Source organism: Malaclemys terrapin, chromosome 3 (genome assembly GCF_027887155.1).
Source record: "Malaclemys terrapin pileata isolate rMalTer1 chromosome 3, rMalTer1.hap1, whole genome shotgun sequence".
In the NCBI taxonomy this organism is placed as follows: domain Eukaryota; kingdom Metazoa; phylum Chordata; order Testudines; family Emydidae; genus Malaclemys; species Malaclemys terrapin.
Window position 1 is genome coordinate 70,457,713 of NC_071507.1, and position 18,685 is coordinate 70,476,397.

General features: G+C 45.1%; 1 protein-coding gene across 1 annotated transcript in view; it reads right to left on the reverse strand.

Annotated features, from left to right (window-relative positions):
• CATSPERE (catsper channel auxiliary subunit epsilon) overlaps positions 1–18,685 on the reverse strand; it is a 99,264-nt gene that overhangs the window by 72,720 nt on the left and 7,859 nt on the right. The window contains exons 4-5 of the mRNA XM_054022858.1: positions 15,180–15,249; positions 2,251–2,339 (exon numbers count right to left, since the gene is read on the reverse strand). The gene's annotated coding sequence lies outside the window, so the exon portion shown is untranslated. The remainder of the gene's footprint in view (positions 1–2,250; positions 2,340–15,179; positions 15,250–18,685) is intronic.

Here is an 18,685-nt window from a genome sequence, read left to right on the forward strand (position 1 = left end):
CTCAGCCATTCCCAGTCCTTACCCTAACTAACACGGCTGCTACTCAGAATGAATTTTGTTATGTGCACCAACATGGAAGTGATGTGTGGTGGGTGTGGGCCGCGGGGTTTGGAGCGTGGGAGGGGACTCAGGGCTGGGGCAGAGGGAATCTAGCTGCCCACACTCTGCCCCCAGTCTCCTCTCCTGCTTCCACTCTGTGTGGCTGCTCCAGGCTCCCTGTGGGGTGGCCTCAGCTCGGGCCACGCTACCCACCTCCCATCGCTCTGGGGTTGGGAGGGGGGGTACGCTGCCCGCTCCAGGGCTGGGGGGGTCACTCTGAGGCTGGGGGAGGCGGAAGGGGCAGGGCTTCGGGCTGAAGAGGCAGGGCTAGCCTACCCCAGCCAGCAGTTCATGTGCTGCCCATGTACAAAGAGCTCTTCTTCAGGTCTGAGAAAGGTACTCAAAGGGTACATCTACACTGTGATCAAAAACCCAGGGCACCCGAGTCTCAGAGCTTGAGTCAGCTGACAAGGGCTCACAGAGCTTGACTACAAATTGCAGTGTAGACGTTCGGGCTCAGGTTGGAGACTGGGTTCTGACTCTCCCCCCTCGTGGGGTTTTATAGTCCAGGCTCCAGTCCGAGCCCAAACATCTGTACTGCAATTTTATAGCCCTGTAGCCCGAGAACCACGAGCCTGAGCCCTTTTATCATAGTGTAGACATACCCAGAGCGTCACAGCTAAACACAAGGTGAAACAAACTGTCTAGGATAAGCAGTTAACCCATAAAAGATATTACCTCAACTATCTTGTCTCTCTAATATCCTGGGACCAACACGGCTACAACATTTCAAACAACCTTTATGTACTGACAACTGGAAACAATAGGAAGACATCACCCAAGGTTGTATGGCCAGGTCTATCAGAAGTTCAGACAACATGTAGGCTGACAGGTTTCCCTGGGACTGACTGCAAGAGTTAGGGGATTGATTAGTTGCAGCTATGTTTGTTTGGGTGTGTGAGAGGCAGAAAGCCAGACAAGCAGTTTGAGCATGGCCCTGATAGGGAGCAGAGAGAGAGAGAGTTCCTTGAAGTACATTACTTACAAGAAAGACAAGCTTGGAAAATGTGAGCCAGGAAACTGCCTGCTGTTGTTTGTTTCTACTATGTTGAAGGAAACAGGACTTTGTGTACATTCTTTGTAAATAAACAGGACTGCATCAAATAAATATACAGCTAGTATCATCATCAATGTATCCGCCTATCAAAAACAACTCAGCAAACATTAGTTGGAAATTTTATGAAAAAAGATTTGATTTGCAGGACACATTTAAGAGGTTCAATAGATGATGCATGTTTTCAGGCCCTGGAAGGGAAAGTTGATGGTAGAAGAATGCAAGACAGAAAAAAGAGCTAGGATGGACGATGTATTCTGGGTGGATTAAAAGGACTATTCATCCACAAAGTGATTAGCAGAGGACCATACAGAATGGGCTAACATGGTTGCAAACATCTAGTAACAGAGATGCCATATAAGAAGAAGTACGGAAACAACCTGGCAAGTCCTCAAATGTGGGCTAACTGTTCAGACCAACAGGAGAATTCTACTGTTGCTGTCTACACTGGGAGTTAGGGGTTGGTTTAACTGGTTCACTCTGAGCTGTGGATTTTTCACACCCCTGAGTGACACAGTTATTCTGACCTAATTTCCTCGTGTAGACCAGGCCATGGTTTAAGTTGTAATTAGAATTTTAGTGAACGGCTACATTCACTTCCCTTATAACTTTGCATGGGAAAAAATATTTTTTTTAAACTAAAATAGATATTCTTTTAAAGTTTCATGGCAGTTAGTCAAACCATTTTTTAAGTAATGGATGTTTTAAAAAAAGATACTTTTTTGCAAATGATATACAATGACTCTCATTCACTGTTGTCTTGCACTGTCCTGAAATCTGAGAAGCTACAAAAACATTACCTGACATACTGCTTGCACACACTTTGGACCAGATTCACTGGAACACTCCAGCTTGCTTGCACTACTCAAGTAAAGCAAAGCAGCTGCAAGCCTGAATTAACTGCCACTTTTTTCTTTTATAGAAAACCCTTATATCTGGCCCATACTTTTTAACGTAACTGAGCAACATAACAAATGATTATTGATCATTTTTGTGTCAAATCACTAGATAAATCACAAACAATAGCCAAATACAATTAAATCATACATCTCCAAATATATACACATGGAGAAAAGATCTCATATGAAATCACCTACCTCTGCTCTGAAGAACTTTTCAACACATACCACAAAAAGCAATTCAAATGTTCAGAGATAGAGAAATAGCGGTCCACATTCTCTAATGTCTAAAACAGGGAAAAAAAACATGCTTCATGTTTATATATGATCTACATGATACCACCTTTAGGCTCTGATCATGTTAACATTTATATATGTAAGTATCTTTATGTACACAAGTAGTCCTACTAAATTCAGTGAAACTAGTCATGTGCGTATGTGTTCACAGGAGTAGGGCCCTAGAGGCCAAAGGTGAAATCCTGACCTGACTGAAGTCAATGGCAATTTTGCCATTGACTTCAATTGAGCCAGGATTTCACTCCAAGCATTTTGTGTGTCCAGGTAACTACATATAAAGACTTTTATATCTCATGTTCGTTATATTTGTTAATGTATTGTTTATTACAATTTAATGCAATGTTTGTGAAGAAAGAAATGTAGGAACAGTTCAGTCACAATACAGTTTCCTCTTATCTATTCCCTTTTTATTTCCTCTTACAGCTCTCTCTTTCCTCAGCACCAAACAATAAAAAATGAACCAGACCTGATGGTGGCATCAAAGGAGCATGAATAGCGGTCTCCACTTCACAGAAGGTATAAAAACACAATAGCTGCTCTACTGGGGGACTTCTCAGCCATTTTTCACCAAATCAAGCAGAGAGGAGCTGCATGTAGGAGCCTGATGAGGCAGGGAGAAACCTGCCTTCTTGTGCATTGATAAACCCCCAAAGAAAGGGAGAGCTACTGTTATTTTTTAAATTATCTTTACTCTTCTGTGCTTTATCCATTAAGTAAAAGAGCAATGGTATTAGAGTCCTGTACAAAACGTCCATGTGTGTTACATACTTCACAACTATCAGTTGCCTCCTGAGAGAGTTAAACTATAACCCAAAAGTCTCACACCTTCACTGGGATTCTGGGAGAGGGTGTGTTTACTGGGGTATTTTGCAGGTTAGCACTAACTCTGGGTGCTTAAGGCAGGTAGACTAAGGCCTGGTCTACACTACGACTTTAATTCGGATTTAGCAGCGTTAATTCGAATTAACCCTGCACCCGTCCGCACAACAGAGCCATTTATTTCGAAATAAAGGGCTCTTAAAATCGATTTCTGTACTCCACCCTGATGAGCGGAGTAGCGCCAAAATCGAGTTTGTCAATTCGAATTAGGGTTAGTGTGGCCGCAATTCGATGGTATTGGCCTCCGGGAGCTGTCCCAGAGTGCACCATTGTGACCGCTCTGGACAGCAATCTGAACTCGCATGCACTGGCCAGGTAGACAGGAAAAGCCCCAGGAAAATTTGAATTTCATTTCCTGTTTGTCCAGCGTGGAGAGCACAGGTGACCACAGATAGCTCAGCTCATCAGCACAGGTAACCATGCAGGCCGATAATCGAAAAAGAGCACCAGCATGGACCGTACGGGAGGTACTGGATCTGATCGCTATATGGGGAGAGGATTCAGTGCTAGCAGAACTTCGTTCTAAAAGACGAAATGCCAAAACTTTTGAAAAAATCTCCAAGGGCATGATGGAGAGAGGCCACAATAGGGACTCAGATCAGTGCTGCGTGAAAGTCAAGGAGCTCAGACAAGCCTATCAAAAAACAAAGGAGGCAAACTGTCGCTCCGGGTCAGAGCTGCGGACATGCCACTTCTACGCCGAGCTGCATGTAATTTTGGGGGGGCCGCCACCACTACCCCACCTGTGACTGTGGATTCCGGGTCGGGGATAGTCTCATCAGCTATACCTGAGGATTCTGCGGATGGGGAAGAGGAGGAGGAGGAGGAGGAGGAGCTTGCAGAGAGCACCCAGCACTCTGTTCTCCCCAACAGCCAGGATCTTTTTCTCAGCCTGACTGAAGTACCCTCCCAACCCTCCCAAGCCAGTATCCAAGACCATGACCCCATGGAAGGGACCTCAGGTGAGTTTACCTTTTAAAATATAAAACTTGTTTTAAAAGCGTTTTTTAATGATTACTTTGCCCTGAGGACTTGGGATGCATTCGCGGCCAGTACAGCTACTGGAAAAGTCTGTTAATGTGTCTGGGGATGGAGCAGAAATCCTCCAGGGACATCTCCATGAAGCTCTCCTGGAGGTACTCCAAAAGGTACTCCAAAAGCCTTGCCACAAGGTTTCTGGGCAGTGCAGCCTTATTCCGTCCTCCATGGTAGGACACTTGACCACGCCATGCTTGCAGCAAGTAATCTGGTATCATTGCCTGACAAAGCCTGACAAAGCCTGGCAGCGTATGGTCCCGGTGTTTGCTGGCATTCAAGCAACATCCGTTCTTTATCTTGCTGTGTAATCCTCAGGCGAGTGATATCGCCCATGGTAACCTGGTTGAAATACGGGAACTTAATTAAGGGGACAGAGGTGGCCGTTCCTACTGGGCTGTTTGCCTGTGGCTGAAAAGAAATCCTTCCCTGCAGTTAGCCAAGCGCAGGGGAGGGAATTGGCCCTGAGCTTTTCGCGTTTGGCTAGCAGGGATCTTCCCTGATACCTGCCACGCGGTGGGGGGAGTGATAAAGTGATCATCCCAGAGAATTGGATGGGGGGGGTTAGTTTGTTTTCTGCTGCTGAAGGTTAACAGGAAAACTGCAGCAGTCAACGGGCTTTGCTTGGTATGTGGGAAAGGAGGGCGCAGAAGCCAAAAGACAATGGCTTACCATGGCTGCATGCAAGCTGAATTCTGTTGCCCAGACCTGCGTCTGTGATCTCTAACACCAAAGCCACAGGCACTCAATATTAAGATGGAAAATGCGACCTTGTACTGAAATCACATGTGCTATGTAATGTGAATAGTGTTTTTCACCATGAAAGAGTATAAGCATTGTTCTGTAAAATGTATCATTTTAAAAACTTCTCTCCTTTTTTTCAACCCTCCCTCCAGCAGCTGCAAATTTTTCAAGCCTCCCTCCTCCGTCCCGAAGGCTATCTCAGATAAGGCATCGGCAAAAGAGGACGCGAGATGAGATGTTCGCGGAAATAATGGAATGCACCCGCAATGAAAGAGCTCATTTGAATGAGTGGAAGGACACTGTATCTAAATTTAGAAAAGATGCCAGTGAACGTGAGGTCATGAGGGACGCTCGAGATGAGAGGTGGCAGGCTGCAACGTTGGGGCTGCTGCGTGAGCAAACGGACATGCTCCGGCGTCTGGTGGAGCTTCAGGAACGGCAGCAGGATGACAGAGTGCCGCTGCAGCCGCTGTATAACCTCCCTCCCCCCTCACCATGTTTCATATCCTCCTCACCCAGACGTGTAAGAACGCGGGGGTGGGGGGAGGCTCCGTGCACCCTCCCACTCCACCCCAGTGGACAGCCCAACCAAAAGACTGTCATTATATTGAATTTGTTCAGTGGCCTTTTACTTCCCACCTATCCTCCTCCCAAACCTCACCCAGATTACCTTATTGGTTCTCTCCCTATGTTTATAATCAGTTAATAAAGAATACATGATTTTTAAACGATAGTGACTTTATTTCCTTTGAAAGAAAGCTGGGGGAACGGGGAGGGTGGGTTCCTTACAGAGAATGAATGAGTCAATAAAGGGGGCGGGTTTTCATGAAGGAGAAACAAACAGAAATTTCACACTGTAGCCTGGCCAGTCATGAAACTGGTTTTCAAAGCCTCTCTGATGCACAGCGCTTCCTGGTGTGCTCTTCTAATCACCCTGGTGTCTGGCTGCGCATAATCAGCAGCCAGGCGATTTGCCTCAGCCTCCCACCCTGCCATAAAGGTCTCCCCCTTACTTTCACAGAGATTGTGGAGCACACAGCAAGCAGAAATAACAATGGGGAGATTTCTTTGGCTGAGGTCAGAGCGAGTCAGTAGCGATCGCCAGCGACCTTTTAAACGGCCAAATGCACATTCTACCACCATTCTGCACTTGCTCAGCCTGTAGTTAAACAGCTCCTGACTCCTGTCCAGACTGCCTGTGTATGGCTTCATGAGCCATGGCATTAAGGGGTAGGCTGGGTCCCCAAGAATAACTATTGGCATTTCAACATCCCCAACGGTTATTTTCTGGTCCGGGAAGTAAGTCCCTTGCTGCAGCCCTTTAAACAGAGTACTGTTCCTGAAGATGCAAGCATCATGAACCCTTCCCGGCCAGCCCACGTTGATGTTGGTGAACCGTCCCTTGTGATCCACGAGTGCTTGCAGCACCATTGAAAAGTACCCCTTGCAGTTTATGTACTGGGTACCCTGGTGCTCCGGTGCCAAGATAGGGATGTGGGTTCCATCTATTGCCCCACCACAGTTAGGGAATCCCATTGCAGCAAAGCCATCCACTATGACCTGCACATCTCCCAGAGTCACTAGCTTTTGTAGCAGCACTTCAGTGATTGCTTTGGCTACTTGCATCACAGCAGCCCCCACAGTAGATTTGCCCACTCCAAATTGATTCCCGACTGACTGGTAGCTGTCTGGCGTTGCAAGCTTCCACAGGGCTATTGCCACTCGCTTCTCAACTGTGAGGGCTGCTCTCATCTTGGCATTCTGGCACTTCAGGGCAGGGGAAAGCAAGTCACAAAGTTCCAAGAAAGTGCCCTTACACATGCAAAAGTTTCGCAGCCACTGGGAATCGTCCCACACCTGCAACCTATGCGGTCCCACCAGTCTGTGCTTGTTTCCCGGGCCCAGAATCGGCGTTCCATGGCTATAACCTGCCCCATTAACAGCATGATCTCCAAAGCACCGGGTCCCGCGGTTCGATAGAATTCCATGTCCATATCCTCATCACTCTCGCCGCCGCGCTGCCGTAGCCTGCTCCTCGCCGCCTGGTTTTCCAGGTTCTTGTTCAGCATAAACTGCACGATAAGGCGCGAGGTATTTACAATGTTCATGACTGCTGTCTTGAGCTGAGCGGGCTCCATGCTTGCCGTGGTATGGCATCTGCACTGTTCACCCAGGAAAAAGGCGTGAAACGGTTGTTTGCTGTTGCTTCCTGGAGAGGGGGGAGGATATACCCAGAACCACCCGCGACAATGTTTTTGGCCCCATCAGGCATTGGGATCTCAACCCAGAATTCCAATGGGTGGAGGAGACTGCGGGAACTATGGGATAGCTATGGGATAGCTACCCACAGTGCAACGCTCCGGAAATCGATGCTAGCCTCAGTACATGGACGCACACCGCCGAATTAATGTGCTTAGTGTGGTTGCATACATTCAAATTTATACAACCTGTTTTCCAAATCTGAATTATATAAATTTGGATTAATCCTGTAGTGTAGACATACCCTAAGGCATAGCAGACTGAGTGTTAATGCCCAAGAAATGTGCCAGAGAGGCCAAGGGAGAAAATAGTGCAGCAGCCTGCTGAAACCCACAAGACGTTAGAACACCTAGGTATCCAAAGGACTGGATTCCCTTCACAGCACTCTGCTGGGTGGTTGGCAGTGGGGAGCATGACCAGACCTGTGACACCTTCTAAGGAACATTCCACTGGAAGAGATTTTTTTTCTGTTAATCTGATTAACTGTCAAAAGTCCATATGTGTTCACTGTCCAGTATGTATGGACTTGTTTTTTGGGGGATCATACATTGGAATGACCTACGAATATTAGATTGTTTTGGGGAGACGTAGTAATCATTGATCATATTCCTCCCTTGGATCTTTATAAAATATTTCCTGGAAGACATTCCAATTATTTGCTGCACTGTCTGTGAATTCTGCTTCTTTAAAATAGTTGCTTGCATGGATTCACACTAGGTGCATGAGCTTGGACCTTTTTCAATAGCAGAGTCATAGATTCTAAGGTCAGAAGGGACCACAGTGATTATCTAGTATGACATAGGCCATAGAACTTCCCCAAGATAATTCCAAGAACATATCTTTTAGAAAAACATCCAATCAAGATTTAAAAATTGACAGTGTTGGATAATCCACAACCGGCTTTGGTAAATTGTTCCAATGGTTATTTGCTCTCACTGTTAAAAATTTATGCCTTATTTGTCTAGCTTCAACTTCCAGCCATTGGATCATGTTAAACCTTTCTCTGCGAGACTGAAGATCCCATTATCAAATATCTGTCCCACATGTAGGTACGTATAGACTGTAATCAAGCCATCCCTTAACCTTCTCTTTGTAAAATAAATAAATTGAGCTCTTTGAGTCTATCACTATAATCATTCTCATGGCTCTTATCTGAATACTTTCCAATTTATTAACATCCTTCTTGAATTGTGGACTCCAGAACTGGACACAGTATTCCAGCAGCTGTCACTCCAATGCCAAATATAGAGGTAAAATAACTCTCCTGTTTATGCATCCAAGGATCACATTAGCCCTTTCAGTCACAGTGTCGCACTGGGACCTCATGTTCAGCTGATTATTCACCACAACTCTCAATCTTTTTCAGAGCTGCTGCTTCCCAGGATAGTCCCATATCCTGTAAGCATGGCCTACCTTCTTTGTTCCTAGATGTATACTTTTACATTTAGCCATGTTAACATATATATTGTTTGCTTGCATCCAGTCTGCTGGGGTTACTTGTGTATCTTGCCAATGTCTTTGTGCCACCCTATCTGAAGGTATATAAAGATGGAAGCCACAATTACCACTTGTGACCTGGTGAAATGGGACGTCCAGGGTCCCCCCTACCTGAGGGCCATAGGCAGTGAGCAGGAACTCAGCAGTATATGTTGCAAGCTTCTTTAATCCCTTTACACAACATTTCTGTGTTTTATTATTTTAATTAATGTTAGGTCACTTTTGCCAAGATTTAAGCTCTCTGTACCCTTTTTTATCTCCAGGGTTCCACTGTGCATCTCCCCCTTTGTTACAAGGCATCGTTGAGATGGTACAGGGAGCACAATCCTGAACACTGTTCCATGTGCTCACAGCTTGAGAAAGTTGCCTCAAGTGCCATCTGGTGGAGGTAGCCATGTAGGCCTTATCCCTTCCAAGATGCTGGTGGTGAAGTAGAGACACCACACACCAGCATGGAAAGGGTTAAGGAGAGCCTTTGGGCCCTGCTAGCTCCACCCTGTAATTCCCACAGCCAATGCTAGACCTGGCAGAAGAGAAAAGGAGGGAGCCTGGCTCAGGTCGGGGCTGACCAGTGAAGAGGCAGGAGCTAGCTATCTCTCTACCTGAGGGAAGGGTCACTAGCCTGTTGGCTGAGGCAGCCACCAGAGACCAAGCAGTGTTGTCCTGGCAAAGGAGATGGAGAAAGAGGCCTAGGAACGCCTGGCTTGAGAGAAACCCTCGTAACTGAAGCAGAGACCTGGGGCGGGGAGGGAGGCATTTTCTGACCCTACCAAACTTACGACTGCTGCACCTGGAGGAACCTGGGACCGCAAGAGGATGCTACCCAGGGTCCATGAAGGGACACTACTAAGAGACCAGGCACCACAGGGACAGGGACCATAGGGCTACAAGCCCCAAACTAAAAGGACCACGGTAGGAAGTAGCCCAGGGCAATGAACGTAGACTCCCTGCTGGGAAGTCCCCTACTCAAGGGTGATTCACACAGAGCCCTGGGCTGGGACCTGGTGAAATGGAACATCCTGGGTCCCCCCTACCTGAAAGTCTGAGACCCTTTGACCACAGAAGCAGGGGCAGGAAGCTAGGTACTCCGACCACTAGGCTGACTGGCCCTTCAAGCCTCATCCCTGTCCCCTGCCCATTACAATGCTTTTCACAGAATTTCCATGATAGTTGATGTCAAGGTTTTGGTCATCAGCGAAGTGGGCTCCATGCTTAAAGAAAGCCTGATCCAGGGCCGGCTCCAGGCACCAGCTCAACAAGCAGGTGCTTGGGGCGGCCAAGGGAGAGGGGCGGCACCTGCGGCAATTCGGGGGCGGCAGGTCCCTCACTCCCTCTAGGGAGTTTACCACACCTGCCGCTGAACTGCCGCCGCTGATTGTGGCTTTTTTTTTTTTTCTCCAATTGCCGCCGCCCATCGCGGCTTTTTTTTTTTTTGCTTGGGGCGGCAGAAATGCTGGAGCCAGCCCTGGCCTGATCCCGAGGGATTCTGTGATGGCATCCCATAAAAGGAGATAGTCAGGGTACATGAACAACCACAATGGATACACCTATGTAGAGAGTTCCTAGCTTGCATGCTAGAGGGCATAGACATAAAACAGAGTGGGGACCCATGAAAAAAAGATTGATAAAAAGCTAAATTTATTTCTTCCCCTCTTGGGGTGATTTAAAGAGTATGTTTAAGTGTTCTTTATTGTATAATACACTCAATTGTTACTAGAAAATTTTAAAATAACCGCATCCCACTGAGCTCCCTCCTCCCACAATACTGTATATATTCTTCATAAAATAAAATAAAAAAATAATCGTAGTCAAATCCCAGGAACTTCATGGCAAGCTTAACCAAAATTCTGTGGCAAGATCCCTGCAATCAGTGGCACTCCAATGCAACAGATTGGAGATTCTGTGACTGGCACAAATACATTTAGAACTGAGGCTTCTACTTAACTAAATATGAAAATGAATAATGCATTCACGATAGTATCACATCACGTTATTTAATTTGACATTAGAATCAATGTACACTGCTCCTAATTTGTTAACTTTCTTTGTATTGCAAAATTTGATACAAAAATCCTTAACAGTATCATAGAAATGTTTGTGAGGAAGATGAAGGTTTTGGCTGTTCAACAGGAGACAGTTGGGTTTTGACATGAGGAAAGATCCAGGAGGCAGTTCAGGTTTGTGAGGCAAGCACCTTATTGGATATTAAAATTAGAAGCAAAAAACATAAGAATATAAGAATGGCCATATTGAGACAGACCAGTGGTCCATCTAGCTCAGTATCCTGTCTTCTGCCAGTGCCAAATGCCTTAGACAGAACAAACAGAACAGGGCAATTATTGAGTGATCCATCTCTGGTCATCCAGTCCCAGCTTCTGGCAGTTGGAGGTTTAGAGACACCCAGAGCATCGGGTTGCATCCCGGACCATCTTGGCTAATAGCCATTGATGGGCCTATCCTCCATGAATTTATCTAATTCTTTTTTTAACCCAGTCATACTTTTGACTAGGGCTGTCAATTAATCACAGTTAACTCACACGATTAACAAAACTAAATTAATCACAATTAAAAAAATTAATCATGATTAATCGCACTGTTGAACAATAGAATACCAATTTAAATTTATTAAATATTTTGGATGTTTTTCTACATTTTCAAATATATTAATTTCAATTACAACACGGAATACAAAGTGTACAGTACTCACTTTATATTATTTGTATTACAAATATTTGCATTGTAAAAAGATAAACAAAAGAAATAGTATTTTTCAATTCACCTCATACAAGTACCATAGTGCAATCTCTATCATGAAAGCACAACTTACAATGTAGATTTTTTGTGTTACATAACTGCACTCAAGAACAAAACAATGTAAAACTTTAGGGCCTAGAAGTCCACTCCGTCCTATTTCTTGTTCAGCCAATCACTAAGAGAATCAAGTTAGTTTACATTTATGGGAGATAATGCTGCCCGCTTCTTATTTACAATGTCACCTGAAAGTGAGAACAGATGTTCGCATGGCACTCTTGTAGCTGACAATGCAAGGTATTTACGTGCCAGATATGCGAAACATTCGTATGCCCCTTCATGCTTTGGCCACCACTCCAGAGGACATGCTTCCATGCTGATGACGCGCTTTAAAAAAATAATGCGTTAATTAAATTTGTGTCTGAACTCCTTGGAGGATAATTGTACGTTTCCTGCTCTGTGTTTTACCAGCATTCTGCTATATATTTCATGTGATAACAGTCTCAGATGATGACCTGGCATGCCTTTTTAAGAACACTTTCACTGCACATTTGACAAAACGCAAAGAAGGTACCAATGCGAGATTTCTAAAGACAGCTATAGCACTCGACTCGAGATTTAGGAATCTGAAGTGCCTTCCAAAATCTGATTGGGACAGGATGTGGAGCATGCTTTCAGAAGTCTTAAAAGAGCAACACTCCGATGCAGAAACTACAGGACTCGAACCACCAAAAATGAAAATCAACTTTCTGCTGATGGCATCTGACTCAGATGATGAAAATGAACATCTCGGTCTGCTCTGCTTTAATCATTATTGAGTAGAACCCGTCATCAGCATGGACACATGTCCTTTGGAATGGTGGTTGAAGCATGAAGGGACATATGAATCTTTAGTGAATCTGACATGTAAATATCTTGCAATGCTGGCTACAACAGTGCTTTGCGAACACTTGTTCTCACTTTCAGGTGACATTGTAAACAAGAAGCGGGCAGCATTATCTCCTGCAAATGTAAGCAAACTTGTTTGTCTGAGTGATTGGCTGAACAAAAAGTAGGACTGAGTGGACTTGTAGGTCTAAAGTTCTACGTTGTTTTATTTTCCAATGCAGTTATTTTTTGTACATAATTCTACATTTGTAAGTTCAACTTTCATGATAAAGAGATTGCACTACAGTACTTGTATTAGGTACATTGAAAAGTACTATTTCTTTTATTTTTACAGTGCAAATATTTATAATGAATAAATATAAATTGAACACTGTATTGTAATTGAAATCAATATATTTGAAAATGTGGAAAATATCAAAAAATATTTATATAAATAGTATTCTATTATTAACAGCATGATTTTTTTTTAATCACGTGATTAATTGCGATTATTTTTTTAATCACTTGACAGCCCTACTTTTGACTTCACCACATCCCCTGGCAACGAGTTCCACAGGTTGACTGTATATTGTGTGAAAAAGTACTTCCTTATGTTTGTTTTGCCTATTAATTTAGTTGGGTGACCGCTAGTTCTTGCGTTACGTGAAGGAGTAAATAACACTTCCTTATTCACTTTCTCCACACCATTCATGATTTTATAGACTTCTATCATGTACCCCTTTAATAAAATAGGTAATGATAATAATAATGTTGATAATGAAATTTGCATTAAGGGAGTTATGGATGTGGCTTAGATGCTGGCAGGGCACTGACATTGTTCAATCCCTTCCAGGGAAGTGGAACCTCCAAGTCAAAGTTCAACATAAACACAAACCAAAAGAATCTTCAGCGCTGCTGGAGTCAGTTTTTAGCCTCCTTCTTTTCAGGAGGACCCCACCTGCAGCGGCTCGTCTTAACACCCACCCAGCCACCCACAGGTTCATGGTAAAAAAACCAAACTAATAGTCAGTGACAGGCCTAATCTCCCTGTCATAACTATAAAGGGAAGGGTAACAGCCCTCCTGTGTACCATGCTATAATCCCTCCTGGCCAGAAACACCAATGGTTAATTTCTCCTTGTTTTAAGATCCAAGGGGTTTGGATCTGTATTCACCAGGGAATTGGTGAAGAGTCTCTCAAGGCTACCCAGGGAAGGGAATTAGCACTTTGGGAGTGGTGGCAGCAGACCAGATCTAAGCTGGTAGTTAAGCTTAGAAGTTTCATGCAGGCCCCCACATTTGTGCCCTAAAGTTCAGAGTGGGGAAGGAGCCTTGACACTCCCACAGGGAGGTCCTAGCAGATCACAGTCTTTAGTCAGCTCCTGGCTCTACTCAGGCTTCTCACACAACAAGGGAGCTGCCAGTCTATTCTCCTTTCAAGTCCATTCACAAATGAGCTCTCGCCTTTGTTTAAGTGCCCCCCTCCAAGACTGAAAGCTCTGCAGGAGAAGGGGGTGGAGCTGTTTGAGCCCACATTATCCTATTAACCTTGGCCAGTGTGGTGTTTGTATACCTCATCACACACCTCAATATGATGAATGGGGGCTGTTCAGACATCTCTGAGCTATTGATTCAGTCTGTTAGCAGACTCAGGAACACATCACTGCATTGGTTACACTCAGTTGACATTTGGAAGGTTTCTTTCACAACCATTAGGGGTAGAAAGATTTGATCCTGGAGCAATATTATAAAGCTAATCATAGAATCAGAAATGTGGGACTGGAAGAGACCTTGATAAATCATCTAGTCCAGTCACCTGCACGGAGTCAGGACTAAGTGTTATCTAAACCATCCCTGACAGGTGTTTGCCAAAGATGTAAATAAAAACCTCCAACAATGGAGATTCCACAGTCTCCCTAGGTGATTTGTTCCAGTGCTTAACTACTTTTACAGTTAGGAAATTTATCCTAATGTCTAACCTAAATCTCCTTTGCTGCAATTTGACCCTAATACGTCCTGTTTTGTCCTCAGTGGATAAAGAGAACAATTTATCACCCTCCTCTTTATAACAACCTTTTACATACTTGAAGACTGTTATCATGTCCCCCGTCAGTCTTTTCTTCTCTAAACAAAACCATTTTTTTTTCAATCTTTCCCAATAGATCATGTTCTCTCGACCTTTAATAATTTTTGTTGCTCTCCTCTGGACTGTCTCCACTTTGTCCACATCTCTCCTGAAGTGCGCTGCCCAGTACTGGACACAGTACTTCAGTTGAGGCCTGATCAGTGCTGAGTAGAATGGAAGAATTACTTCTAGTTAGGGCCGGCTTCAGCTTTTTTGCTAACCCAAGGGGCAAAAAGAAAAAAAAAAAAAAAAGATTGAGCTACCGCTTAAGAGCCGCCGAAGAGAAAGACAGGGAGTGAAGGACCCGCCGCCGAATTGCCGCCAAAAACTGAAGCGGACCAATTGAGCTGCTGCCGAAGTGCTGCTGCCGCCGCCCCAGACCTGCCGCCCCAACAACGGACAGACTGCCGTCCCTTTCTATTGGCCGCCCCAGGCACCTGCTTCCTTCGCTGGTGCCTGGAGCCGGCCCTGCTTCTAGTGTCTTTCTTACAACACTCCTGCTAATATGTCCCAGGATCATTAACATTTTTTGCAACAGTATTACACTGTTGACTCACATTTAGTTTCTGATCCACTGAAGTGGACTCTGTGGCAAATACTGCAAAATCACTAAGAACACACAGACCTGATCACAGTGCACTATGAATTTCTTATAATTATTATTGACAGCTTACCTCATTGCCAACTATTGGTCTAATCTTGTGAAATCCAGGAACTGGACAATTCAGTGTTGCTGTAGGTGAACTACAGTAATTAAAAAAAAACAGACAGCCAGGTATTTAATATTAATTAACACTACACATATGTACTTCTGACTGGTCCACTCAGTCTTAACTTTTACTTAGGATCTAATTTCTCCCCAACCTTCATCTTTCAAACTGAGCAAACCTTCCTCTTCCTTATTCCCCAACCATTTTTTAATATACTATCATTAGATTGCCTGTTCAGTTCAAAATCAATGTACTCAGCTTTGCAGCTTAGACCTAATCTACACGCAGTCTTTGTACCCATGTCACTACTTCAGCTAGAGCTGGTATTTTTTATACCATAATAGCTAAATGAGTACAATCCCTAGTGTGAACCCAGTTATACCAGTGTATAGGTGCCTTATACCAGTATAGCGTATTCCCTTACATTTATGAGACAAAAGCCTGGTCTACACCTAAAATTTAGGTTGACCTAGCTGCCTTGCTCAGGGCTGTGAAAAATGTCATGCCCTGTGCAACATAATTAAGCCGAACTAAGCCCCATGTAGATACCAATAGATGGAAGAATTCTTCTGTCAACCTAACTACTGCTTCTTGGAGAGGTGGATTTACTACAGTGAAGGAAAAACCCCTTCCATCATTGTAGTAAGTGTCTACGCTACTGCTGCAGCTGCACCATTGTAACATTTGTAGTGTAGACATACCCTAAACTGTACATCACAATATAAAGCACCTTTATGCCAATAGAACTGTGTCCACATTATGGGGTCTTACTGTTTCAACTATACTAGTTTCAAACTGATATATTTAAAGTGGTATAAAAACTATATGCAGACAAGTCCACAGTGTGCTACACCCTTATAAAAGATACTGCATTTAAAATAGCTGTCTACCTATTTCATATCTCAACACCTGTGTAAGACACACTGTGGTATGAGAGATCTTTCAGCTGCTCTATTCTGTGTACGGAATACAGCATTAAGAACATTGCCCTGCCACCACTAGCTGAAGTGAAGGAAATATCAAAATTAAATTATCTAAAATTAGATAAAAATTGGAGTGTGACAGTGCATCCTAATATTAAGATGCATATAGATGTATTATATATATCTCCTCAATATATGTTCCATTCTATATGCATCCGAAGAAGTGGGCTGTAGCCCGCGAAAGCTTATGCTCTAATAAATTTGTTAGTCTCTAAGGTGCCACAAGTACTCCTGTTCTTTTTGCGGATACAGACTAACATGGCTGCTACTCTGAAACCTAAGAAAATAATAACTGTTTATAGTTATAAGAATTTAATAACTAATAAAGACAGTTTTAAGCAGTTAGGACCAGGAATAATAAAATGGTAGTTGCAGGTAATCAGAGCACAAAGATTAAAATGGCAGTCTTGGGGTAATTCGGCCTATAGCAAGCAGGCAGGTTGAGGTTAGATAAAGATTACTCCAAAACCTAAAGGGAGGGGTCAGTCATGTCAGGTGCAGGTTTTCAATCAGGTCCAGCTTTAATTGACAGATAGGTTTAGTGTCTGTAATTGGCTAATAAGAATGGAGCAATCAGAGAGGACTTAAAAATGATTGGAGGAGAGGTATGCTAATGATAAGGATTGAGGAAATAACCAAAGTAGGCCAAAAATCATATATAAAGCGGAGAGCTGACAAGCGTGGTGGTGGTGCTATTGATGTGTGTGAGTGAGTGGAAGGAAGAGGTTGTCAGCAGGAGAAGTCAGAAGAAGCAGGAAGAGAGCAAAATCACTGAAGAGGGAAGAAGAAGGCTAGATTGTTGTGATGGATCAAGAAATCACCGCAAGCAGCAGCGGCAGTAGCGAAAGAGAGGTGGCAGAGGCGCGGCAGCAGCAGCCAGAGCAGAGCAGAACAGCAGCAGCAGCTTGGCACTGAGACTGAACAGAAGGACCTTTTGACAGATCAGAGGGAAAAGAAGACTGTAGAAAGTGTTGTCAGATGCTATCGGTGTGGTGCTCTGCTTTCTCCTATGTTGATATCACTCGGCCGCGTGCGTCTGTTCCCTCTGTGTGCTGCCCCAGCTTTGCGCAAATAGCTGACACAGCAGACCCGAAGAGAACCCCCAATAACCACAGAGTCTAGTAAGATCAAAGTCACGTAGACTAGGTTTATTGCGATCTTGGACACAACTGAAGTTCCCTGTAGATTACTTAGTCTATTGGGCATACTATGAGAAAGTGCCTCTTGGCAAGGACCCGGCTCAGTGGCGGACTTTCCACTGCCCCCGTGGCCGGACAAAGACACCACCCCAGGGATACATTCTTATACACAGGTACAAACAAGTTACACATCACTCCTGACGTATTGAGGTGCAACCCCTCTACGCAGCAAGGTACAACCCCTCTACGTAGTAAGGTGCCGTCTCTCACCTTGTACATGTTGGTTCGATCAAAACAACTCTATCCATCATTTTACCCTTTTGCCCCTGTCATTGGGATGGGTCGGCCTGTTCCATGTTATCTGTGGAATGTTCCAGTATAGTGTATATTCTGATATCTGGTGTCCAGTATCTGTTAGGTATGTCTCTTTTTGCAGCATCAGCCCTTTCCTTGCCAGCTTCTGTGAGCAGGGCCTGCCTCTGGCTCACAGCTTAACTTTGCTTTATGTTAGCCAAGTCTTGACCATTACTTTAGTTCAGGCCTCATACTGGGCCTCTGATACCAAGGTTTATATCTCAGGGCCTCCTCTTACTAAGCATGAGAACTATGGTATAAGGAGCTAGGACATATGAGTGTGTTTGAGATACTAAAGTTGGATATATGTTACTATGTAGGGTTACCATACGTCCTCTTTTTCCCCGGACATGTCCGACTTTTCAGCAGTCAAACCCCCGTCCGGGGGGAATTGCCAAAAAGCCGAACATGTCCGGGAAAATGGCGGCTCTGCTCCTCCCCGACTCTTCGGCTCTGTTTAAGAGCCGGGCTGCCTGAGCGCTACCGGCTTCGGGCAGCCCCGTGCCTCCAGACCCTGGGCCCCCAGCCAGGCACTTCCCTGCCCGGGCTACGGCGGCGCAGGGTCCGGAGGCACGGGGGCTGCCCGAAGCCGGTAGCGCTCGGGCAGCCCGGCTCTTAAACAGAGCCGAAGAGTCGGGGAGCAGCAGAGCCGCCGCGGCTGGAGGCTCTGCTCCTCTTCGGCTCTGTTTAAGAGCCGGGCTGCCCGAGCGCTACCGGCTTCGGGCAGCCCCCATGCCTCCAGACCCTGCGCCCCCAGCCGGGCACTTCCCCACCCGGGCTCCGGCGGCGCAGGGTCCGGAGGCATAGGGGCTGCCCAAAGCCCGAGCGCTACCGGCTTCACGGTTTGCCGGGCAGCCTCCAGATCCTGCGCCCCCGGCTGGGCGCTTCCCCTCCCGGGCTCCAGCTGCGCTGGGGAAGCGCCGGCTGGAGGCGCAGGGTCTGGGTGCTGCCCGGCAAACCCTGAAGCCGGTAGCACTGGGGCAGCCCTTTCCCC